Below are 27,100 nucleotides of genomic sequence, written 5' to 3' on the forward strand. Positions count from 1 at the left end.
TCCCAGCCAGACCTCTCAGGGGCGAAGCCTAAATGTGTTGGATAAATGGGAAAACATCAGTTTGTTTAAAAACAACTTAAACGAAGGAAGTCCTGTTGTTGGTGACCTGACTTGACTGATGTACGTAGTCACCAGAAACAGGATTTTTAGAACTAGTAGATTTTCACAGCTCTTTTTTTTTTTTTTTATTCCTGAGGGATTAAAACCCACTTTGTTGCTTATTTCAACTGCCAATCCTCTTTTGAGTCCTGGATGAAGAAGTCATTGAGCTGAGCTAGGCAAGGAAATGGAAATGAAGTAAATAGCCTCCCTGCATCTGCGGAAAAGTTGGCTTCTGTCAAAAGGTGCATCAGTTCCTGAAGAAACCAGGGCTTCATGTGCTTTGCCTTGACTGTGACTGCTCCACTGATCTGGTAGCATTTCGTAATTAAGGAAATTTAATAGCATGTAATAAGCCTAGGACTTTCAAGAAGTTGTAATCCTTTCTTTTTAAAGGTGTCTGTAATTTAAATACCAAAACTTGCTCTAAGTAAAAACAATTAAAAGAGGGTTTTTCTGGTCCCCTTCCTGCTGGCTTAGTGCATCTCAGGTAGGAAACGGGGATGTCTGATCTGTGTGCAGGGGAGGTCGAAGTCCAAGGGGAAAATTGAGGCTTGTTCTGCTCCCTGACGTGGATCTCAGGGCCATTGTCTGCCCTGGCCGAGCTCTGGAGCCCTCTGGGAAGGGGTCAAGGGCTCAGTTTGGCTGCCTAAAGGGAGGTCTCCAATGCCACGTGAGATGCTCTAGGTACTGAGACAGAGCCTGGTGGGCACAACACAGGGCTTGCAGGAAACATGTCATGGAGTGGTGATTGAAGACAAGGCCAGAGATGGCCTCAACTCAGCTAACACAGGAGATCCTTGTTTAGGCAACTCAGAGGCCCACGGGCCACTCTTTGCTCCAGTGAGGATGGGAGCCATGCTGGTCATGAGACTGCAGTCGTTGTGCCTGTTCCAGTTCACTCTTCCCCTTGCAGGGCAAACAGTCCTGAAGGCTGAAGGACTCCCAGGGCAAAGCAGCTGGATGGAGACAACAGAGAACCCTCCAGGACCTCTCAGCTAGAACAGACCTTGCCTGGTTCTTGCCTCATCCACCACCCAGACTCAGGGACAGGGATGCATCCAGGGCAGCAGGGGCTGGGCAGGATGCTGCTTTTGTACTCTGATTGTTCCCAGATACCACATGATGCATTAAAATACTTGGCACGATGGGAAACACGGGCTTGTATTTGCAAAGCTCAGAGCACGGAGAGCGTAGTCATCCTAGTCTCTGCCTTCCTCTCCTCCCCATTGGGGAGATGCCATTCAAACAACTTGGGCTACTTCATATAAGCAAATTAAAAGCACCGCCCCCCCCGCCCCCGTCTCTCTACCTCCTCCTGCCTCCACATCTGTGTTGCTTGATTGTACCTGCTAATGGCAGCTCCTGCTACGCCCAGGGAAGGCCAGTAACAAGCCCATCCGAGGAACTGGCACCCATCCCTTTGCGTGGATGAGCTTAAGAGGGACTCTCGGCAGAGTTGAGCTAAGCTCTTTTTCTCCTGGAGGCAAAATCCTCATTCCCAAAGTACACTGCAGCCAATTTACCCTGGCCCAGAGCCTGGGAACAAGAGACTATTGCTAAACTCAGACAGCCTCTTGAACTAGGGATGCTGCTCCGTGCCATTTCCCCCAAAGGCAGTTTGTGTCAACGCCTCCACTCATAACAACCTTGCCTCCACTGGATGGCAAAAGTGTCTTTTTGGCATCTGGGCTGCAGTATTATGAAGGAAGACAATCTTCTTGCCAGGACAAGAGAGAGTCAGATGCTATCTGCACTCGATTCCACGGGGCATGCTGTGGGGCTGTGTCCAGACACCCAGTGCAAGCTCTAGCCGTCAGAGGCAGGGTGCTGGGAGGAGCAGCCCAGAGCTCCAGTCAGCTTTCCCTGCCTCTCTGCAATGCTGCACTACTGGGTGGCGACGCTCCCATGGACAGCCCGGATCAGCCAGTGCATCTCCATCACGAAAAGTCCCCTAGACATGTTCCTGAGGCATCCCTGCTTTTCCTCAGAAATTGCCTCTGGGATGACAGCACAGCAACCAAACTCTGAATCTCTTACCGCTCTCACTGTAGCAGCTATGAGAAGAAACTCTTCCTGTACGGGAAGTTTGCTTAGCTCAGGAGGTGACCCAATGTGGAAGGCACCTGCACCTGACCTTCCTGTCCCTGCCACCAAAGGGTTGTGTTTCTGGAGGAGCAGGGAGAGGATGCCTGGTCCTGCACCTCTCACCACAGCTTCTTCATCATTATTCTTTCTAGGCCACTTTGCACTATCCCTCTCTTAAAGAGATCTCCAACAGCACCTACCCATTTCTGGCCCCATCCCAACACCTCCAAACCCACCTCTGAACCCCTCTGCTCTCCCCAGCTTTCCTCACTTTGCCAGCTCTTATTTCCAGCACTGGAATCAGCCATTCCATACTTGAGCCTTTGCAGCCTTGGGCTGGAGCGTGCCTGCTGCAGATAATCCTCAGAGAACAGAGCTGTTAATTTGTGACCGGATCTGTTGAGCACATGCAAGCCATGATTTGAGGACGTTATAACTAATTCAAAATGAAACAAATTTTCCTGGAAGTGGCAAATGGCACTTTTTGACAGCAGGACCAAATTTCATGCTCTTTCTTCAATACATGAAGGGTTTTCTCTCTTACAACAGTTTCATGGAATTATTTATTTTCAAAATCTGGGCAAAATACTGTGCTTTCCCCTCCTTCTTGGAAATGGTCAAAATAGTTTGGCTGAAACTTTCCAGAGAACTTCAGCCTAAGGCAGACATCTGGCATGGAAAAATTTTTACCCAAACTATTACAGTTTGACAAAACCATAAGCCAAATTACCAGTGGGCTCTGTTGTGCTGCTGTCTCTGGGTATGCAAGGGACTTGCACTGGCCATGATGAAGCTTTAGGGTCTTCTGCTGTAGGAAAAGGTAGAGGAGAGCACAGCCACGAGAGGGAGTGCAATTCCTTATTCTCACCATGCAGCACAGCCCCGCTGCTGCTAACCACACCAGCCCTCCAGCTATAAGCTGTGTTTCAGCTGCAGATGGGTTCTGGTGCAGGCCCTGTGTTGCAGCGAGTCTCTCCCAGTAAGAATTATGAGGAAAATGATGAAGCACCACTGTATGCTTGTGCCACGTATAATAAACAGCCCACCAGCAATGTCAGGCTATTTCATCATCAGGCATTTTGTTTCTGAAACCAAACCCAGTAAGTGAAAAGTTACAAGGAGGTTCAAAGAGGACTCAGTGCTGGATCTCAGGAGCCTGGATCTGAACATGTGGATGGTTCCTATGAGGTCATGCAGCACTGTGTATCTGTCCCAGCTCCTTGCAGCACCAAAGGAAGAAGGAATAGCAGGCCCTGATCTTGAATGTTCACTTGACAATTCAATTTGCAAAGATCCTGGCCTCCCTGAAGACACTAGAGAGACAATGGGCTAGCTGGGGGGAATCAGATGCCTATGCCAGAGTTCCCAACCCAAGTACCTGCATGTGAACACTGGGCTCAGTCTCATATTTGAAGTGACCAACTCAATGAGGTCAGAACTGCAACTGACCTTTTGCTCCACAGGGGATGTAGAGGGGAATGTGCAGGGGACCTATTTGCATTGAAGCAACACCGCAATCGCTGTGTGCTCCAGGTGTGGTTTATTCACTCAGGGCTCAGGCCAATTCTGAAACATGCTATCAAATATGACCAAATTATTGTAGTATATCAAGTTATGGCCCGTGATCTGGGCTGCTAAATCACTCTTGTGTGTGCTCATGGCCTGTCCACGTGGCGAAGGAAAATGCGTCAGCTGAACTTGCCACAAATGTGGTTTAAACCACATGTTCTACTTCACAACTGGAGCATGTTAAAAGCTTACACAAGGTCAGCAGCTCAAGCCAGGTTGGTAACTTAGGCTGCTGGGGTAGCAGTCAATAGGAGAGGTTTGAGCTGATGCACTTCACCTCACAATTTGGGTTGTCTTCTAGGACAAACCAGGACAGTCACAGCAGCTCAGCTGAGGGACAGCTAACCTATGAAGACACCATCTTTCAGTTGCATTGGGCCAGGAACCTAATGCCACTGAGCCCTGACAGGCACAGGCAGGGAAATTTTGCAGGCGCTGGACTAGCCACAAGAGGGGGATCACAGTGAATTCAAGAAATGTTGAAAACTGTCTGGAAAACATTCTGGAGCCCCAGACTTCAGGGGCACAGATCTCCCTGCTCTGGCTGCTTTATCTCCCATTCACAAACCAGTTTCTACAGGTGAAGGAGAACTGTGCTTTGTCCACTGGAAAACCAAGAACATCTCTTTGTACTAAGCATTTCAAATACAGCCTTTGAAAAATACGTATGTTTATATTGGCCAAAGCACACACACCCTTACCCAAGCTAACTCTCACCTCTTACAGTCAGGCCAGAAAATGTGCTTTATTCTCTTATCCTGTGCCTTTTATTACTGACCTACAGTCAAACCCATGAATATCAGATATGTGACCGCACAGGATTGCCAGGGTCAGCAGGCACAGCTGTTATGGTGAGGAGGACAGACTCCTAGGACTCAAGCTACCAAATAATCACCATTAGCTATCGTGGGTAAAGGAAGATGCTGCACAACCAAGCAGGATGTGTATTTTTCCCTCTCAAAGGGGTGGCGCACAAATACACTAGTCATGGCAACTGTCATCATGGGTACGATCAGCCAGGTTTTTAATTGGCTTGCAGATGTTGTGCCCTGGCCATATATATTATTTTCACTTAAGTTTATGTCAACAGGAACAGGACTCTACTAAATTTATCCCCTGTGCTCAAGACTAACTGCACAGGCCTTGAAGGGTATTTTTAATAGGAGGTAAACCTCATCCACAAACAGCCTCTCATTTCAGGCCTACAAATGAGATATTTTCCAGTCCAGTTTAACTCCAACCCTGCCCCTTCCTTCCACAAGCCCCAAATGACTGTTTTCTCCTGATTCTTTGGTCATTGTGTAAGTGTGATATCCCTTGGCAGAGCCTACAAAAGAGCTGGGGAGGAACATGGTTCCTGCCTATTTGGCTCCTTTTAGGGTTAAAGCCAGGATGGGTTTTGTGCCTAAAGCAACATCCTTCACACAAATGCCAGTATAACATAAATTGTGCTGGGCTCTGAGGAGAAGCAAATGTCAAAAATTAAGTTATTCTTCTGCTTGACTCACAAATCCAAGTAGCATGCAAATAAAGAGAAGCCATCTGTTCAGTCCCTGGGCCATTTCAAGTTAAGCATCCAGCGCCAGCTTCAGCTCCCAGTTACATCGGGTCAGCCCTGCTGGCTGGCCCCCACAGGACGTGCTCAGCCTTGCCCAGGACCGCCTGTCACTGCACAAGTGTCCGTAACCCTTCACACTCCTCTTGCGCTCAACTGGCATTTTGTCACTGAAGCTGCTTTCAGCTGCTGACACTTGGATGCAAGGTTTCCCTACTTCTAGGCAGCTCCACAAGCAGGATTTCAGGGTTTCTCCTGTTTTAGTTCCTTCGCTGCACGTATCAGGCTAGGTCCCTTGCTACCCTGTGATGGTTCAATGATGCATCAGAGCAGTTGGTGCATTGATCTGAAGTCAGATTTGTCACTGGCTTCAGTGGAGCCTGCACTACACCCATAGCTGCCTTCCTGCATCTCCAAGGACACTTTATTATCATCAACATTAATGTAGCCTTTGAATAGCGCACTGAAAATGCAGACCCGTTGGGCTAAACATTGTTGGAGGAAGAGAGGATTACCACCTCATTTGAGGGAGGAGGCGAAGTGAAAGGAGACCTGATCATACTGTAGATGGGTGCAGAGATGTTTGGTCAGCTGGCCATGATGCAGTTGTTAAGCATTAGCTTGAAAGAAGCACGGGACCAGGGACAGGTCACCCTGGCAAAGCCTGGCTGTGTAGCTTGAGCTTGTATGTCCTGAAGGACTTGGACTGGAAGTCCACCAGCTTCACTATCCCAGCTCTCCCATTCACTCCACAAGACATACTCCAGTTGCAGGAACGATGGCCAGAACTATGTCCACACAGTGTGTGCAGTCCGACACTCGAGCAGGTTTTACTTCCACACACCAGGCTGAGGCCTACCAGGCTTTCATCACCATGGTACAATGAGGGAACCGGAGCTGTAGTTGTGAGCAGTTTTTGAGGCTGCTTAAAACTAAGGTGAAGGAGGGCTCTAGGTGGGAGGCATGGTTAGGAGAGGGTTTGGGGTCATGCTGGGAGCCAGTAATTAACCACTGAGCAGCAGTCCGGGACATGGTCAACATGTGAGCGCTGCTGTCTCACTGCACACTCAGTTGGGGTAGTTTAGGCCACTGTTGACTGGAGATCTCAAGCCCAAGTCGGTTGCTGTCCTTCCTCTGTGCTGCCCTCCTCCCACCTAAAGCAAATGGGTTTCAGCGCCTCTTCTCCAAGGACCTCCCCCATCCCACCCAAACTAGCAGAAACCCCAGGGTAACTCCAGGAAAGTGAGAACAATTAGATTGTTGTCAGTGTAAGTGGAGCACAGGAGGTATCAGTGAAGGAACATTCCCTGCATCCTCAATGTATAAATAAACTAGGAAAGAATCCTATCTAGCTTTGTCACTTGCTGAACAGGCAGCTCCGGACCAAAATCAATGACCAGGTTATTGGAGTAAAGCAAATAATGTTGCAATGATAAGAGAAGGACCAATAGATTTATTGGCAGAATCCTGCACTTGAGCGGGAGCACTGATGTGTATCTGTGATGGATGTGGCAATGTGAATTCAGAGAACATGCTTTTAGTATGTCATCTCCTTCAAAAAGGAATGGCCAGACCCTCACATAAACACGATGAAAGCTAGGAGCAAGGTTCCCTTCTCCTGCAAGATGGACTGGGTTGCCACAGCTTGTGCTCCCCCAGTCGTGGATTTCCTCTCCATGCCACTGGCTGTTAGTTTGGGGCTCTAGCATCAGGACGGAACATCTGCAGGTGGACCGAGCTGTATCAGACTCTGCCCTATGCGGGCTGGACCTAATCGAGACCACAGATCCTGGCAAGACCCCCCCACATGCTTTGGTGCCATCCCTCCAAGGTTTGGGCTTAGGGATTTCCCTAACAGGGCCTTGAAGTCTTGCAGAGCTGGGATGGAGAACAGAAGCAACTGTGAAACACTTGCTGAGACGTAGCACCAGGAGCTACTGGAGAGCTTTTACAATGTGAGTCACTCACTGAGCTCCATCTCATGGCATATTAAGCAGTATGAATCAAAGACTGAAAATGCAGGGCATGTCTTGCCCTACAAAAACACTATCAACCACTTTACTTTTTAAGTAACGATTTGCTATTGATTATGTGCATGAAGATGAGGGAGCTCCCTACCTCTCCTGCAATTCCCCCACTCTCAATCACATTACAAGCAAATGCCAGAGTTGAGCCTGCTCTAAGAGAGCCGAGTTACTGCTCTTAGAAGGGGATAAACTTGGTCTATCAGAAATCTCAAGGCAAATGCCTGAGTTGACCGAAGACCTGCATAAGTACAAATGGAACAAACGTGGCAGTAAGGCAGGGGTGGCCACATCTTCCTGACCCTATAAACCACATGCCAAAGTCTTCACAAGTCCAACAGCCACAAGAGCTGCCAGCAATGCCTTGGAGAGCTAGGTAGGGAACTTGGTGTAAAAGCAGGGTGCTCATGCAACATCATTCCCAGGTGCTGCGGTGCGTTCAGGTTCAGTGATCCTCCCTGCCAAGGGAAGGTGAGCCAAGTGCCAAGAGTGACCACGGCACAGGGAGTACCCTCACTGGCCAGGATGTAGTCCTGCCAGATCTGAAAAGGGCTGGCAGGGCCAGGTGCTGCTAAAAAGGAATGACAAAGAGTCCCAGGCAAGGTGAGGTGATGAACTGGGTCCACTTGGGAACAGCAGGAGCAGGACTGGATACAAGGCTAGAACATAGGTCTGACACTGATCCAAGCCACAGCACCCCAGGCAGGACTACAAATAGGCGCTTGCTCCTACAACACAGCTCTGGTAAGGTCTAAGTGCCCAGGCCTGAGCTTAAGTGGAGCCTCTGGACTAATGAGTTGAGGATACGTGGGTGGAGGTAAGGTTGGTCAGGTAATTAAACTAATTAGTGCGCACAGGACCCTGACACAACGAGATGCAAGGTGAAGCAGAAAGATTATGTTTCTATTTTATCCATTCCTAATCACAGACCAAGGTCTTTGGTTTGGTCCAATCTCCAGTTTGCCCATGGCTGGCCAGGAGGAGAAAACAATCTCAAGCGGATACAAGCAGCACTTTCTGCCTCATGACATACCTTGTCTAACGCTGCCCTCCCTCGTAGCCTCTCGCCTGCTGTGCTGGTGAGTGTTTGCCAGACGAAGGCGTGCGGGAGTACTTAGCACACGTCTGTCTTGTGTCACGCACTCTCTCCAAGATGCTTTTGCTGCTGTGCTCGGGAAGGCAATACCATCTTGACGGATTTTTGAAGGCAGGATATGCACCGGGGAGATCAGGGGGTAGCATCACATTGTTCCTGTCAGCATGTTTTACATGAGATCGTTATTTTAAAAATAATCAGGTGCTAACTCTGGATCTAGAGAACAAGATAAAGCTTGAGGGTTTTCCACAGGCTGAAAGCCTCCCTGGAGAAAATCCCCTCTGTCCCCTATGGAGAGTTTCTGTAGCTGAACTGCATCCTTCCTCTGGATGGAAAAGGGCTGTTGGTCCTTCATGGCTGCCCACCCCGTGCATCTTTCCTCTCCAAAACCAGATGATACAGATGACTCAAAATTTTATCAAGTGAAAGCTTTGAGGGGTATCCCCAAATCCTGCCTCCACTTTCTGGTGGGAACACACATTCCTCCATCAGCAGAGAAAAGTCACAGCAGCTACTCCTACCTTTCCAATTTAAATCTCCCCTTTAAATCTAAAAAAAATGCACTACAAATGAAGGATTTCCATTGAAATCAGGGCGTTTTGGCTACGTAGCTCATTCAGAGTCAGATCCCACATTGGATCAGCAGTTAGGAATGATTATACGCGGTCTTAGAGCAGAGATCCCAGGCCAAACTGGAGCATCGGTGTGTCAGGGTCCTCCACCTGAAACAGATGGACTGCAGAACAATGAACCCTAGAGCAACAGCTTCGAATGGTGTTTCATTGAAAACATTTGATGAAAGTTTACTGCATCCACCACAGAAATCCTGGAAAATAGTGTGCAAATATGTCAGAAATGTTCTAAACGCACATGGGGAGGACACTGCCCCGAATAGCTGATATTGAGGGTGAAGACTCAAATACTTAAGCTTAAACTGACTGTTTTCTTCCATGACTCAGCATCGTGCCGACTGCATTCAGGGACCCGGTGGGAAAGCACAGAAGCCTGATGACAGGGTAGGCTGCCAGATGAAATAAAAACAAATTGTGATTTTGGCTAGGTCTGACTTAAAACAAAAAATCAAAAATCCCAAATCCCCCAAACAACAGCCTGCCAAACAAAACAACCATCAAAAGAAAAAAAAACCAAACAAACCAACCTAAAACTAAACCCCAAACCTGCTCTTAGGATCTCAGTGTTTTTTCCCTTGGAATACCAGTTTTGGGACCAAGTTGATTAAACACATAAAGGAGGCTTTTTGCTATCCTAATTTAATGGACTGAGTGGGACTTAGGCGCATTCTTTGCCCACTTTCCCTGCAAGTTGGATTTTATTCCCCCACAGCCCAACCCTTAAGAAACTGAGGAGTAATACGGGATCATCCCCAAGTTTTGTCAGGGTGGCTTCAGCGATGATGTCGGTCTAACAAAACACGGGGCAGGTGGCACCCTAAACTTGTGATCCACAGGAAAATGGTACTTTCAGGAAGGTTTAAAGCCCCTTTCCCAGTGCACTGGAGAACGCAGGCAGGCAGGGGCAATTAGGACGGGCATGCAGCTGGGATCCAGACCTGCAGATCCATGGGGGCCGGGGCAATGCCGTCAGATGTGTGTGCCCACTCCACCGTGCTCTTGCCTGTGAGTGGGACCTTTTTCTCACCTAAGGGTTTATTTGGCTGGAACTGTCCAATAGTCCCGGACACGACAGCTTGCTTCAGTTTTTCTCCTGAGGGCACGGCGTTTGCACAGCCAGCCCTGAGAAGCTCCTCGGCGACCCCGACGGCCAGTGACCAGCGGCAGCGGGACTGAGCGTGGACGCCGGGGAGCTCCCCCTTCCCAACAGCACCGGCTTCCCCAAACTCTGCCCGTTCCCTGTGCCAAGGCCCGATGCCAGCCCACAGCCCAGCTACGGGGCAGACTCCCGCCGCTCCCTCAGGCACAGCCGCGGCGGGGCTGAGAGGATCGCGCCTCCGCGTCCCGCCCGTGCCCCGCGGCGACAGCCCCCACTCGCGTTGGTGGCCGTTATTCCCCCTCAGACAGCCCCCGAGGGCCGTTAGGGCGAGGCGGGCAGCGCTTCCCGCCGCCCCGGCCCTGAGGCGAAAGGGAGCGGGCGGCGCTCAGACCCCGGGGCGCCGCGGTCACCGCGCTCCCCTCAGGCGCCGCCCGCCCCGCCCCTCCGCTCCGATTGGCTGAGCCGTCCGCCCGTCCGCCTCGGTTTGTTTGGTCGCGTGGACCTGTCAAGCTCACCGCGGGGCGGGGGGGGGAGGAGGGAGGGGCAGCCCCCCCCCCCGCCGGTCCCACGTGGCAGCGCGCGGCACCCCGACGGGAGGGGGGGCGGGCGGGAGACCCCCGACCCCCCCCCCCTTCCCCGGTCACCCCCCCCCCCCCTCCCGACGGGGGTGGGGCGGCCCCGGGCTGCGGCCGATGGGGGGGGAGCGGCGAGCGATCCGCGCTGAGGGGAGGGAACGGGCTACCGACATCCGGGCCCTTCGCTCGCCGCCGCCGGCAGCTGCCGCCAGCCGCGGGTCAGCGCCGCCGCCGCCGGACGGGGCGGGCGGGGGGCTGCCGGCACGCAGGTGGGTCTGTGTCCGCCGCTCCCCCACCGCGGCCCCCGCCGCCGCCCCCCTCACGAGGTGCGCGGCGCTGCCGCTGCCCCGTCCCGCCCCGTCCCGCCCCGTCCCGTCCCACCGGCGGGGGCGATGCTCCCCCCCTCGCTCCGCGCCGCCGGGGCTCCCTCCCTTTTAATTTCGTTTTAGACGGTAAGTTATTATTATTATTTTATTTAATATATTTAGAAAAAACCCTATTTACTCCCGCCCGACCGCAGTACCGGGGGAGGGGGGGCACGGGGCTCGTCCCCCATCCGTTGCCTGCACCGGCGGGGGACCGGCTGGGTGCCCGGCGGGACGTGTCTCCCCCCATCCCCAGCGCCCCCCCACTCCCCCCCGCCCCGCGTGGACCCTCCTGCGTGGGGGGGAGGCGGCGGCGGCGGCAGCCTCCCGTCCCTCCTTCCCTCCCTCCGTCCGTCCGTCCCTCCCTCCGCGGGACCGGGGGAAGGTGCCCGGTTCTCCCGGCGGGGTCGCAGCACCGGCGGGTCCCCGAGCTGCAGCAGCAGCAGCATCGCGCAGAGGCAGCACCGCTGTCACCGTCACTCCTGGCTCCCAGGTCTGCTATTCCTCCCCACTCTTCTTTTTTGTTGAATAGTTATTATTTAGTATTAGCTTTTATTAATTATTAGTACTAATTTTTAATTTTTTTTGTGTATTGTGGCAAAACTTTTGCTGGAGTTGCTGCTGCCTAAGGTTGCTCGCGCTGCAGCTGATGCGATCCTGAGCGCTGCCAAGATCACGCTGACTTACAGGATCAGCTTTTACTTGCAATTAAGGACAGAATGGTGTGTGTGTGGGGTGACCCCATCACGGCTCATCCCTTCCCCTTGCACCTTGCCCGGTGGCTCACCGCCCCCCCTCCAACCCCCCCGCCCCCAGTGCTGGAGAGTCCTCCGCGGTTTTTTATTCCAATTATTTTTCCGGCTGCCGCCTGAGCCCGTGTAAACTCGGAGGCGGTTGCAGCTTGTGCGCGGGGTTAGGGTGACCACCCCGGGCGTGGCGTTGTCCCCGCTGATGCTGAAGGGCTTCACGCTGTATCACCGTGTCACTTAGGTTTGCCTGGCGCAGGATCTTCTCCCCGCACACACACGGATAACCCCGCGTCCTGCCTCCCCGGTGGCAGCACCGGAGCCTCGGCGATGCGGTATGTCTGCCGGCGTGTGTTCCCGTGGTGGGCAGGAGCGGGGCTGGCTGCCCTCCGAGTGGGCTGCCTGGAAGAGAGGGACCTGGGGGGGGCTGCCTGCATGCCCCCGGCCGCGGTACCCAGGGACCACCACGGTGGTGGGCCTGGGGGCGAGCATCCCTGGGATGGGCTCAGCCTGGGTGCGGGGAGCGTGGGGCGAGCATCCCTGGGATGGGCTCAGTGTGGGGCAGGGATCCCAGGGGTGGGCTTAGCCCGGGTGCGGGGAGCATGGGGCGAGTATCCCTGGGATGGGCTCAACCTGGGTGCGGGGAGCGTGGGGTGAGTGTCCCAGCTGGCGTGGGTGCTTTGCCACCTCCCGCGCTGCTGGCAGTGGTCCTACCATCCCCAAATGTCCCCGCTGTCCCCCAGCCACATGCACCGTGCGGCAGGAGGGGGAGCTCGCACCGCGCCGGCTAAACAGGGCAGAGCTGTGTGGGACTGGGGTCCCCAGCTTGTGTGGGGTCCCGGGACCCCCACTCTACCCCAAGCAAGGGGAACCCCCTTCCTCTGAACCCCCCTTTCCGCCAGCCCTCACCGCAGCTCCGGCGCTGAATTTCCTCTGAGCCCTCCTGCCCATATTGTGCTATTGATTGCTGAGCTGAACTTCCTCCCGAAATCATTAAAGCTTAAAAAATTGATGGCACAATAGAGCCCTTTATTAGCCACATAACTTTTCTGCCTTTCTTCCTTTCTTCCTAATTTTTTTTTTTTTTAATCAACACAAAAGGGCAGAGCCTGAGCTGTGTCCCTGCAAGAGCTGGGCAACATGCCCTCCTCCACCCCAGCTGCCCATCAGCACAGCTGTGCCGGGCTATTTATTAGGAAAAATGGCAAAGAAGGAATCGATGTTTGCAGGTTTTTTCTTTTAATCTCAGCCTCCTTTCTTGCAGCCTGCAGATAGGTCTATTTACTTCTGCTCTTATAAATACAAATATTTGAATGGGGACTGTAATATTTTATTCCCTGTCATGTCCATCCCTCAGTCTAACAGCAGTTGAGTTCTTGCTAGGTATTAACTTACCATTTTAGTAACAGTTGAGTTTTCCTGAAGGAAATCCCTCCAGGCTGGCCATTACCGTGTCATTGTATAACACAGCAGAAAGATGGATTACCTGGATGGATCTCCTCCAGGGTGACTTCTCCAAGTGACAGACTTCAGCTAATTCATCCCCGCTCCCGTTGCAATCGTCGGGGTGGGTTTTATAGCTTCTAGGAAATATCTGCAGTATCTCCCGGCGTGTGGTTATAAATACAGGCACTAATTTTCCAGGTGGGACTGTTGGCAGCATCCTGCTTCACGCAAAGCCCCAGCTCCTACAGTCAAATCAACACCTATGAGTTTTCCTTTAGAGGAGATATACGAAGTTTTTACTTCTTCTGGTTATTCGCAGAAATTTTGAGGTATGCTTGGAAAGATAAGAAAGAAGGAGGCAACCCCCCCCCCCCACGTTTATATGTGTGAGTTTATAAATAATGTGTAAAATAAATCACACGATTTTGAAGCCAATATAACATTTTGTTGAAGGATCCCTTAGAGATCCTGTGCTGGAGCAGGGACTGAAAGTCACGTAGAGGGGACACTGCCTCGCTGCATGGCCTTGGGCCAGTCATTTATCTTCTCTGCTGCAGTGTCAGTATCTCAGGGCGTTTTCTGCTAGCCCTGCCTCAATGCTGCATGGTATCACCCTCCTCCTCACCATAATTTCCATGTGGGTCTTGCACCCTGTTATTTGTAGGGACTTGGGTGGTGCATCAGAGTGGAAACCCTTAGGTGCAAAGCATCCCCCCAAAATGCTTCTTTCCTGGGACAGGAGCAATAAGTGCATCCCTCTGTGCTCCCTGTTTTTCAGGGGAACATCAGCTTGGTTCTGGGTAATGTCGACAGCGCTGCCTGCCCCCCGTTTGTCGTCACTACAGAATATTGCACACTGCTGCCAAAAATTATGAAGCTGTAAAACAAGAATAGCTCAGAGGGGTTTATATTTGCAGATGACACCAAGCTAAGTGGTGCAGTTGACAATGCCTGATGGACAGGATGCCATCCAGAGGGACCTGGACAAGATCGAGAACGGGGCCCCTGTGACCATCATGAGGTCCAACACGGCCACGTGTAAGGTCCTGCACACGGTTCGGGGCAACCCCGGTGTCAGTACAGGTGGATCTAGTCCAACCCCCCTGCCATGAGCAGGGACATCTTCAACCAGATCAGGTTGCTCAGAGCCCCGTCCAGCCTGACCTTGAGTGTTTCCAGGGATGGGGCATCTACCACCTCTCTGGGCAACCTGTGCCAGTGTTTCACCACCCTCAGTGTAAAGAATTTCTTCCTTATACCCAGTCTGAATCTATACTCTCTTAGCTTAAACCCATTCCCCTTGGCCTGTCACTCCCTGCCCTTGTCACCAGCCCCTCTCCAGCTTTCCTGGAGCCCCTGCAGGGACTGGAAGGGGCTCTAAGGTCTCCCCGCAGCCTTCTCTTCTCCAGGCTGAACAACCCCAACTCTCTCAGCCTGTCGCCATAGCAGAGGTGCTCCAGCCCTCCCATCATCTCCGTGGCCTCCTCTGGACTCTCTCCAACAGCTCCACGTGCTGAGGACCCCAGAGCTGGATGCAGTACTGCAGGGGGGTCTCCCTCAAGCAGAGCAGAGGGACAAGTACACAAGGTTCTGAGTTTGCCTAGACCCCGGGCTTTGCAATTACACAACCAGGTACCCGAAGACATATTTAGGCAGCTACATCTATGTGAAGCCCTTCTCCTTCCTGGCTCGTTGAGAGCATCCCTGCTGTCCCAGCCACCGTCCCCCCACAGCGGCACGCTCTCCTCAGCAGCAAGGACTCTCCATTCTCTTTTCTTGCCACGCTCCAGAAGCTTATACAATTTTTTTGGCGCTTTTCCCTGAAGTCATTATTCTGGGTAACATGGTTTGTTTGTTTATGCTTTTTGGTTTTAATCATACTTTTTCTTTTTTTTTTTAATTGTGTCTGAAAAGCTCCAGGGCTTCCTTTCCCCTCCCTGCTCCCAGATGGTCGCCTATAAAAAAAGTAGGAAATATTAGAATAAAAAAGGAAATAGTTTGGTTCTGTAATGAATGAAGTTGGGCTTTTCCAGAGAGGATGTGGGAGAGAAAAAGTGGGGGGGGGTGGTGTAGAAAAGTGGCAGGTGTGTTTGGAGGGAAGGGTGTGCCCTGCTGTGTATTTTAAGCTCTGCTGGGTCTGTGCCACTTGTTTTACAGCGCTCTGGTGGAAAGGGATCCGGGTCTCGCTGGGCTTTTAATCTCACCGTGACCTGTTTGGAGAAACAACCCTCCTCATTCTTATGAATCTGTTTCATTTATTTAATTAGATCTTAGTTCTCTGTTGTCATCATTGGGAGGAGGTATGTTGGCTTATTTACCTAAGCTGGCTGGTCTGAAAGGGTTTGCATTGTTTTTTGGGTTGTTTTTTTTTTTTTTTAAAGGAGGAAAGAGCAGGCGGGTGGGGAGCGGTGGGGCTTGCCAGGCTGCTGGTTTCCTCTCCAGTGGATCTCTAGGAGCAAGAGGAGTTGCTGTAAGAGTGGGACTCAGAAGAAAGACTTCAAAGGGTGAGATAACACTGCCTTCTCCAGGTGGCAAGGAGAACCAGGAGCCAGCTCTGCCTCTGTTGCAGATGGTGGTGCACTTCCCAGGGAGCAGGACCAGCCTTTTGGCAGACCTCCGTGGCTTGGAGGTCCAGCCCATCCTGGTGACACCTTGGCTGCAGTGGCTCGAGGTGGCAGCAGCTTGCTGTCACCCCATGGTGGTTCTCCACATGCATGGTCCTTCGTGCAGTAGGACAAACATCTGCACAGGTAGAGGAGGTGACACAGGTGACGCAGGGTCTGGTCACAGATGTGGAGTTAGCCCACATCCTCATGGGTGCTGGTGGGCCACGTCAACCTGCTTTTGGGCAGCACGTTGGCTTCGTCAAGGTCAAGCGTGGTGCAGGTCTGCAACTTGCCAGACTAGAGGTGGTATATTGCAAATCCACCCACTGCTTCTGCATTGCTCACCAGCAGCAAGGCTTGCACGCTGCCTCAGGGCACTGTATAGAAAAGAGGAGCGATATGGGCTGATAGCATCTCATCCTGCTGGTCCATACAAACCAGCACTGGAGCACGTGTTGGGTGTGCTTGTCGTTACTCTGGGGCAGGTAGGGAGGCTGTCCCAGTTAGAACAGCTTTATCTGGGCCTGGCTTTGCAGAGACATGAGCTGATGGCCTTTAGTTGCTCTTGTCATGTCTATGTATTTTGGTGGGATGTGCATCTCAATATGAAAGGTCTGTCTGAGACTCCTTGTTCTGCCTGAGATGGAGCTTCTGTGGTCCTTTTCTGGTTAAATGCTTAGGTGGGTGGTCTGGGGACTGGGGTTCTCCTTCTGTTCATTTTTCTGGTCTTTTCCTTAGGATTTGGGGACATCATCTGGTTTCACTTTCATTCCCCACCCGTGAAACATCGCCTGATGCTTCCTTTTCTCCTGTGTGGTCTGTAGAGCTGGTGCTGTCTATCGCTGCTGCTGTCAGGCTGCATTTCGATACCATGGCCTCAGTCATGGTCAGCACCTGAATGAATTGCTGCAATACAAATAAATAAATAAATAAAGTATTTACAAGAGCAGTGGGTTGGAGATCTAACATTTATGCAGGACCATTCATCAGAAATGATGCCCAAATGTTCTATAAACTCTCACATCCACGTAAAATGCCTCTCCCATTCTTCAGGGCAGCATCAACTGTTTAATAACAAAACTATACCAGGGTCCAGGACCTGAAATGCAGAATTACTGCCTCCGCTTGGAGCTGCAGGGAAAATTTGGGTCATAAATAGGATGAACCCTATTGGAAACCTGCTATGAACATGACGTGGACATTTTATTTGTGTGTATCAGTGGGCAAAACCAGTAGTTTTATGGCTAATCTGAAAGTTGTCACCTCTGCCAGCCAAGCATACCCAAGAGGGACATAGGTCCTTTTGGGCTGTGGGGTGAATGATGCTCTAGAAAGTCCTATGTAACCTTGCAGGGTACTGATTTGTCAAGAAAAGGGTATCTCCCAACCTGTGGTGACCACTTGCAGATTTTGGGTCTAGCGCATACAAGATCCACCAGTCTGCAAGATGGCCTCTGCCCTGTGGGACCTCTTGGACTCTGTTCCTGGTGGAAGGAGCTTTTCCAATGCTATCTGAACCTTCTCATTGCATCATGTTTAGCAACACGCAGCAGAGGAGGAGCTTGAGAGGGAGAAGAAAAGTTTACTTCTTGCCCTCTTTTTTCAGTTGAATCAAAAAATATTTTTATCTCTTTATTGGCTCAGGCCTTCTCCTTTCTCCAGGCTTTGCCTAGCGTAAGACCTGAAGATTTGCATGCTTGATCAAATCTGATGGGAGTAACCAAATCAGCATTAGCAAATGTATGGACCTCAAGCTAATTGGCAGGTGACGAACTTCCATGACTGCAACAAAGACAAGCCCTTCTGTAGAGCATGTTGTACCTTGGCACAGGGACACAAGTAAGAAGCCGTTGGCAACATTTACATATAAATCCCTTTGGGGGATTTATTTTTAGGTTGCCTTACTCTGTGATGAACACACGATCAAAGAAAAACCAAAAAAGGGTGGGCAGGAGCATGGTGACCTCAGCTAAGTCAGCAATGAGCTTGAGGTTAAAGTCTAGAAGATTCACCAAAACTCGTGACTGTTTGCAGCTTGAGAATTAAGTTCCAGAAGTTAATCACGATGATGCGAGAGAAAACATTCAGGGTATTCATTGTTGCTTTCAACAATCTCGATTGTCAATTAAACAGAGGAGAAGAGAAACATGACTGATGATAGTCACTGGAGTTGCTCAGCGGGGATTTGCAGGCAGCATTGTTATTGCATTGCCGTCTGCCGGCAGCGCTCTACTTGTCAGCCTTGCCTTTATAAATTGTCCTAGTCTGGATGTTTGCAGCTTGAAGTTTCTTTTTGGGGCTGGAATTTGGTATTGGGCACCTCGGTCTTCTCTTTAACACAAAGGCACCAGGCATTGGTGCAGACCTGGTGTTGGCCGGTGCCCTGGATTGATTAAATTAATCAATTCATCCCTGATAATCTGTTTTAGAGGTTTGGGTTTTTTTTCCCAAAGAAGATAAACACTTCTTGGTCAGCCTGTTGAGAAGCATAGAGATGCCATGGGAAATTGCAAGTGGGAAACAAGCAGCAGGGTTTCTTTAACGATCATAATTTCAAATGATAAGGCTATAAATGAGCGCTTTGATAATGTGCAATTAATATGATAGTGCATGAATTTACTGGGTTCAGGTTGTAAATTTAAAGTGACCCGTAATAATGACAGGCTTCACAAAATAAACATCAACTTGTAAATTAATTTAGTGTCAGTTTGCAAATAAGTAATTTTATGATTCCCCTTTGAAATATGACAAAGAGGGAGTTAACCTCGTTTTTTGTGATGTTGATGCAACTTGAGTATCCCACTTCAGCAGCTTCATCCGTACGTGTACGTACGTACTCCTGCAGCACAACCTGTGTTACTTCTTGATGCCTTTTTTAATGTCTTTTACTATGGACTGAGCTCGCAGCACTTCCAAGTGTGAGTGATTTTATTTGCCTGGCTAGTCCATTGATTCCTGGAGCAGACCTTCTCCGGGGCTGTGCGTGCAGGGTTATTCTAAGCCCGTTATCTTTATCAGGCTTTGAATTGTAAAGAAATGCCTGGCCATCCTTGTAAAATACCTGTTCTTGTTTTGAGCATGCAATCCCAGCTGAAAGCAAGAGGTAGAAAAACTATCGCGCTAAAACTTGGCGTGTTTTAAACGTGCGTCAGTCTAGGGAGAAGCAGGGAGGAGGAGGAGGATGGTGTCTTCACAGCAGTTGCTGATGTAGCTTTGGAGGTCACCTTATTTACACCAACAGCTGACTGCAGACCTGGAATTTCTTTGGACACCTTGGAGCCATTAGCAAAGCCCTGGAGCAAAGTGCCATCAGCCCTGGCTGAGGATGAGCTTAGGGTGGTGGCACCTGGGGTTGGTGGTGCAGAGCAGCTCTTCACACCGTGATCCGTATCAGACCTGGACCGCTTCCCTGGGATGCGCTTGCTGCAGAGGTGCAAAAACACCCACGCAATATTGGAGCTCTCTGTCCTGTGGCCAAGCTGAACTGCAGGATCGCTTGGTTTTGGGGGAGGAGTAGAGGAAAAAAGGCACTTTTGATTTTGAAACCTGAGTAATTGGGGAAGATGCCGCTGTGCCAAGTGCTGAGCCTCCCTTCTTTGGGCACCCATGGATGAGCGTGTCTTTGGGATGCTTCTCTTCTGGGAGGCGTAGCTCAAAGGCAGGCAAAGGTGTTAAAATGAAATAAATAAATCACACCCCACCCTCCAAAAAAAAAAAAAAGAGGAGGAAATTAAAGTCACCTTCCAGTCTTGAGTGAGTTTCCTCTGTTTTGGCAAGAGTTAGCACAGCATTTGAGGGGAAATCTGTAATTTTCCAGTGTTGCTGCCTGGGGGTGCTGGATGAAAGCAACTGAGGTGTGGGGACAGTGGTGGGGGATTGAGGTGCTGGTGGCAGGATTTTCGGGAGATAATGCTCCCCTTTACCCCACCCAACATGGGGTGGTGATGCCTTCCTTGGTGGGATGAGTAGGGCCATCCTCACCTTCGCAGGTGGTCCTGCCGCATGAGCATCCTTCATGAAATGGACCTTGGGGGCCTGATCTTGAGTGGATGAGTGGCCGGTGGGGGCATGGGGGTTAACCACCATCCAGTTTTGAGCCTCCTCTCGCCCACCTCGCCCTGGTGGTCTTGGTGATGCTGCAATTTTGGCCCTGGTCCCTAATGTCTCTCCCTGATGCCTCTCAGTTGCTTGGCAACCCCGGTGCTGTTAATGGGACTTAGTCGTTCCCCAGTGCTCCTGTCCTCCTTCTCCTTCTCCTTCCTGCCATGCTCTGCAGGAATAGGAGCGTGCTGCACAGCCATGGGACTCCGACATGGTCCCAGTCCCCTGCCAGCCACCAGCCTCCCAGAAATGGGCTCCCAGCTTGCTGGGCTCCTCTCTCCCAGATGAACTCCAGACCTCCGCAGTCACAGGAGGCAAAGCAGCTCTGCCTGGAAAAGTGGCTGCATGTCCTTGGGGTTCTGAGCCCCAGGAGAGGACTTGGGAAAGGGTGAGGAGCGGGGTCACGTTCCTCCTCCTGCTCTCTGTTACCCCGTATCCATGCAGCCCACCTCATCCTACGGGGGTGGCTTCAAACCAGGCTCGTTGGAGGCTCTTTTCCTTCATTATTTCTTCCCTGGCTGGACTCCGCCAGGTTGTGTCTAGAGGTGAAAAAGGAGTTTGAAGAAACATGCTGCCTCCAAGTCGGTGGGGATGGCTGGTCCTCCCCGATACCCTCTCAGTCCTCAGAGCACGTGAATTGTGGAGGAGTAATAAAAGTGTTTCCATTGCATCTTTTACCTGGATGTGCCAAACATCATATAAACTTCCAGGCTGACGTGCTTGCATAGCGATGGGTTCTCCATCAGGTTTAGTTTGGGATCGGTTGTCTTCCTGAAAAATGTGCTTTAGCTCAATTGTCACACCTGGGCTTCATGAGGCTCTGCTTTTCTGGTGGAGGAGAGGTTAGGGCATCTTGGAGGATCCTTATAGATAAAATCCTGTGAGTTTAGTGAAAGCTGTCTGAGGTCAGTGAATGTTTTTAGCCCACACTTGTGATGGAAACCCACGAAGGATCTGGAGGGTGATCATGTGGTTGGGAGTAGAACTTGGAGACAGCCCATCGGCTGGACCACTTATCAAACCAGGAGATCGCTCCATGATGAGGCTTGAATTTAGAAACTGCATGTATGCAAGAAGAGAATCTAATTGACCAATTGCATACTAATTCATAGTAATTACACATGCAAATTAGCTGCATAATTTTGCATTCATTTTTGTGCAGGCATTTATGCGCCATGTTTCCTGCAAAATGCTGGGATGGTTTCCTGCCAGCTGTGGTCCTGGATGGGGACACGTTGGTGATACGGGTGGCAGGAGAGGTCGAGGGTGTGACCTGCTCGGGAATCCATTTTTCCACGGGATTTCCAGAGCTGTGTGCTTCCCTGCCCCTGGAAAACTGTTTAGCCTTCAGCTTGGTTCTTTTGATGGTTGTGATGGAGAGCAGACACGCAGGAGGGGCATCCCTGAAACTGTTGCAAGACATGCTGCTTATTTTCTTTTTTCATATAAAAATAAATGAACTAATGACCAAAGGGGCTTTTATTTTTTTTTTTCTTTAGAAAGCACTTAGACTTTTTAATCTGTGCTGAGTGTGTCATGGGCTGGAATCTGTGCCTGCTTCATTCCTGCCTGCTTTGCCTGTCTGAAGAAGTCACATTAGACGCAGTTTGCTGCCTGCGCTATCCAGAAACACCGTTATTGCTTCACGTTCCGGAGCCTGATCTGGGATGTAAATCTCAAGTCTCTGTTTTGCCTTTCAGTTCATTGCATCCTGAAGCTTGTGCCTTTACAAGGGCTGTCCTAATGATCTCCAAAATTGTTTCCTAATCTCTGTCTGCATCTGTCTACTTAATAGCTATGTGTATTGATGGTGGGCAATGAAGATGTTTTGATACTCATCTAGCATGCCCAGGTTACCATGTAGGTAGGAACATGAGGGTTTTCTTCTGCAGGCAGTCCCAAATAAACACCAAGAACATTTTTAGTGCACCACACCACCATATATTAGTTATATGTTGCAGTTCAGTTTATGTTTTACATATATTATAGGTATACCTTGGGAATCCAGGTTGCTCGGTCGTATTTAGAGCATATCTACAGGGGCTTTGGGAGGACTGGGGAAGCAATTCATTTGCACCTCCTCTAAAATAATCTAAAAACAGAGTGCTGTATGTAATACAGCTGTAGTTGGAATTTTTTAGGGTCATCTCTCTTGGAGCCTGGTATGCCTGGAAACTAGAAAATAAAAAGTAGTCCCAGTTTTCCACAGCTGCAAATCCCCCATGTTATGTTCACATGTTGCAACAATTTGTACTTTAAAGGCACCATTTTAGTAAAGCTTAATATTGCCTCTCCTGCATTTTAGACTTACATAGTTTTGCAAGAGATAATTGCCTATTTGAGAGACAAAAAGCTAATTTTGCCTAGGGGTCTGTTCTTTTTCTTAGCAAAGTTGATCCTTGCTGGGAAGCGTCTTGCAAGTAGGGAGTTTTTGGATGAGTCTGGAGAGGAACGCATGGGTGGACGATGTGCAGGTGTGGCTTGTAAAAAAACCCCACACAAACCACTTATTTTTCTGCTGCATTGGATACCACTGCTGGACACCTTTTCCTTGCATGCTCTGCTTCCTCTCGTGCTCCACCATGAATTTCTGGAGATGGGGACATCTTCGTGTGTTTTGGCAACCGCCATGGTGGGTTCGGTATCGGATGCGCACGCTGAAAATAGTTGCAGTTGCAGTTCTCTTTTGCTCTTAAGCTATTTTTGTTAGTATTCCAGGATGGTTTTATGTCTTTCCAAATATGCAAACCTTCAGACAGTGCAATCTGAAGCAAGCGGCTCCACGCAGCCTTTCGATGCTTCCCCAGGGCTCCCTACATCATGCTGGCCCCGGGGCTGGTGGTGCCTTGGGTGACTGAGGTGGCTGACGAGTGTCTGGTGACTCACGTCCCGGGGGCCTCTGGTGACTGAAATGACCTGGAGGGCTAAATCTTCCTCTCTTGCTGTGCCACACGCTCAAGGATGTCCTCTCCTGCTCCCCCATCTCAGCCACCTCTTCATCACATCAGCCTCGTGCTGTGGGGCTTCCCCAGAGTCCATTGCCAGGATGATTCCTCCTCCGTTTTCTGGAGGGACAGGGGTCAGGTTTTTCTCTTCTTTGCTGAAGATGCTCAAGATGAGTCTTCAGGGAGGGAAGAAGGAAGAGGGAATTCTCCTTAATCCAGGCTGAGCCCTGCAGAGCCCCATGGGGGAGGTTTGCAGCTCCTCTCAGTCGGGATCCATGTGGAAGTGGCAGATCTTCAGTCTTCATTTGGGGTTCACCTTGCTGAAGTGTACTCAGTAGGGTGACCTCGCACAGGCTGGTGTGACCTCACCTGAGACATCCGCAGCATTTCTGACCTTCTTCTGCCTCTGGTTTTGGTTTGCAAAAGGGCTATAGCTGTCTGGGGCTGTTGGACCTGAGAAAGGCACCAAAAGCAATCCCCAAGCCATGTGCTTGCTCCCAGCCCACCCTTCACTTTGCCGGTGGAGATGGGGGCAGTGGTGGGATTGCAAACGCTGCAAAAACGGATGCAGTGGAAAAAAGCCAGACCCTTTCCATCAATGAACTCACTGCCCAGCTTTGCAAAGCCCACAGTCTCCCAGTTTGTATTAAACTAAGAATGGGGGTGGAGAGCTGTCTTTACTTTTTATTATTTTGACATTAAAGTTTATAAATCCTTATTTGAAAGAGGAATAAAGGGGGAAGCTTTGGGTTTTAGCAAGTGCTTGGAGAAGTTTGCGCAGGGTGTCTTGCTCTCCTGCAGTCATCTTCCGTGACCGGGGCAGGTTGCTCGAGCAGAGCATTATTCTAGTCACCACAGCTCATGTAGACATAGCCGAAATTAGCCGGAGTCCTGTTAAAAGGGAGCTGCCGCCGTGCGAGGCAGCCGTGCGTAGCTGAACGTTTCCCTGCATCGCTGGGTGGCTCTGAGAGCTGGGGCTGGCTGGGGACGTGAGTCAGGGGGATGCAGGAGATGCTGTGGTCTCCTTGTCTCTCTTTTCTGCAAGATGGTGGGAGACCCCCATCCTGCCTTGGGGAGCTGAGACAAAAATGCCATAAAGAGGAGCAAGCTCTGACATGAGAAAGAAGAAAAATATGACTTAGAAGTGTCTGCTGCAATTGATAATGTTGATTTTTTTTTTGGTGCTCAGCACCGCTTTGGGATGAGGCGATGCTGTGATGTTTGCACCAGCTGAAGACAGACACAGTGGCTTCTCATCTGTACCCAGTGATTGAAGGGTGTGCTTGTGGTCTTGGGCAAAGCCTGGGAAATGGTGATTGGTGCTGTCTTCTAGGTAGCAGCTCTGCTCTGCCCCAGGAGGTCCCATGCATGGTGAGAGTGCTCTGGATGAGGGTGTCCTGTGTCTCCAGGCAAAACCAGATGTCTGCGGGCAGCTCTTTCTGCACCCTTGTCTTTTTTCTCCACCATAAGCTTTGAGTACCTGGACTGAGGCTGGACCAAGCCTTGGATATGCTGGCAATTAAAGCAGGAGGCTTCTGAGGCCCAGAGTCTTGAGTAGAGAGCCAGGGAGTCCTCCTTTGCTCAGCCAAAATCTTTTTCAGGATAATCCTCACTGTTCCTCCAGCTCTTCCATTAGTACTGAGGAACATCAGTTGAGGTTGCCTTCCTATCAAATATGGGTGCTTCTGCTGACAAGTTGGCTTCTTTGAAGTCCTCCTGAAGTCCCACCAAAGTGGATCTGTCCCACAATATTCAACCTTCCCAGTCCATCTTTTCCTTGATCTTGCCCGAGCCCTTTTGAATTGCCTTTGGGATATAGGAGGAGAATTTGTGTCTATGGACAGTTGTTTAGTTAGGGTTCCTCCGGGCTTTTGTTTTTAATAAGATATACCATCTGGTAGTGATAAAGATTTCAAGTTTCTTTCAGGGTGGGCTTCTTACCTGAATTTATAAGAAAATATGATTTGTGCCTTGCTTGTTTTCATTATGCTTAAAGACAAGAATGAAAGGAGGCCTAGACACGGAGGTAGTTTTGGGTGAGGAATAAAGCATGAGCTCTGGTCCTGTCACAGAGGAGGATGTGATAGGTGAGATACCAAAACAATAGGAAAGAGAGAGATATGGAAAAAATGTGTGATAACACGGGGTAGGGCTTGGAAGGGTGGTTGGGCATTTGAGAGATGGCTTATGAGCTGCAGGTGGAGGACCTGACCTGGAGGTGGCTGGAGGACGAGCCTCAGCTGTGGGAAGGAAGGAGAGAAGCCCTTGGGCAGGAGGAGAGGAGATCATCCTGATGATGGACTCTGGGGAAGCCCTATGGCATGAGCCTGAAGTGGGGCAGCAGGAGAGGACATCTCTGAGAGTGGAGTGCAGTAGAGGTAAGAGTGGACGTCATGGCCAGTGGTGGGGCATTGGAATACACCATGGGTTTTGCGCTTTTCTTTGGAATGATGAGAATGAAAAGTTTTTAAGACATTTTTTGGGTGAGCACAGCTGGAACTCTTCAGTAATCACAGCTCTTCAGGATCTGGGGCTTGGGGAGAACCACCAGCACTGGCACCACAGCCAGCGTGCTTGTGGGCACCTCGAGCAAGGGCAGGGCTGGAGGACGCTGCCTGCATCTGCCTGCCCACGGCGTTTTGCTGGCAGCTTGCTGCGAGGAGCAGCAGAGTGGGGCGTTCCCATGCCCTGACTTTGCCAACCAGCAAAACCCAACACCGGGTGGCTTCGTGGCCACGATCCCTCATTAAAAAGTAACGAGCGGGGAGAAACCTGGGGAGCATAAAAGTACAAGCCTGGTGCTAAACCAAACCAGATGCTGCTCAGGCCATGATGCTCTGTGGTCCACAGGAGCGAGGACGTGGAGGCGGTCACCCATAGCCTGCATGGGGGTGGCGTGGAGAGGAGGGAGCGGCGTGAGCCAGAATAATCCCTTTTTGTTTCTTTTTTTTTTTTTTTTCTTTTTTTTTCCTGGAGCGTTTTGGTCTCGCCCCTGGACAAAAGCAGGATAGTGCAGTGTGTCATTTCCTCCCCAGCAGCCATTCAGCGTGGCACTGTGTGGGCTCTGCCACCCCCTCCCCTGCCCCGGGCACAGATTGCTCCTTGTTCTAGTTGTCTGTACCACCCAGGGTTTCCTTTCCAAGTTTTCTCACACCCTTTTATAGCTGTGCAGAAGAAAATTTTAAAGCCACACAACCAAGGAACCAAGTAGGCAGGAGGGATATCTTTAAAAACTGGACATGTTTCTCTGCGGAGCCACAGTGATGGAGATGGGCTGTGTGAGCTCCGGTGATGCCCTGCATGAAGGTGATGAAGTTCAGCCCTTAAATAAGCTCCTGTCTTGTGGCCAAGAGGGCACCTGGTCATGCATGCTTTGTATCAATGAGTCTTTAAAAATGAGATGGTCCCACTCCAGGTACAGAGGCAGATTGGGAGGACTGGATCCTGAGTGGGATGATTCTGAGCTGGAGAGCACTGGTAGCCTTTGCTGGAGAGCTGGCTTGGTGAGGTGGCCCTGATGCTGATGGTGAAAGCATCAAATACGGTGGTGTCCCATATGTTTTAGGGACAAGGGAGAAATCCAGATTTCCTGATCCAGGCACAGAATCAGCATGAAGCGGTCCTGCTTTCTCTTTTTCTTGAGCAGATCAGCAGCTCATTTCACCAAGGAACCATCCCATGGGCAGGACCCTTTGCCATCACCAGTTCACTTAGGTGGCAGTCAAACAAGTGACCTAGAGGCGAGCAGCAATTCATTACAGCCCTCATGCGAAAAAATGCGCCGTATACCTTGTCTTTTGGTCAATAAGTTGTATATTGCACAGAAGAAGTGCCCAAGTCGATGTCTTTACATCAAACGAAGGTTTCTTGCAGATTCCTTTTTGCTGGAGTCTCTTGGCCTGGATGCTGGATCGCTGCTGAAATGATGGGGAGTGATATTCTTAAACAGCAATTGGTTGCTGAATTATTTAGCTGCACAATCCCTGTAGCAGCAACAACACCCGCAAACACTTAACTTGCAATTGTCTCAGCTAGGAAACAAACACAGGGCACTGCAAACTCAATGGAGCCCGGAGGCAGAATAATTCTGTAGAGACTGTGCTTTAAAAAAGGGTTTGGTTTATAGTTATTTTGTCGATGATGGCCTCATGCAG

The sequence above is a fragment of the Grus americana genome, chromosome Z (assembly GCF_028858705.1).
Source record: "Grus americana isolate bGruAme1 chromosome Z, bGruAme1.mat, whole genome shotgun sequence".
In the NCBI taxonomy this organism is placed as follows: Eukaryota; Metazoa; Chordata; class Aves; order Gruiformes; family Gruidae; genus Grus; species Grus americana.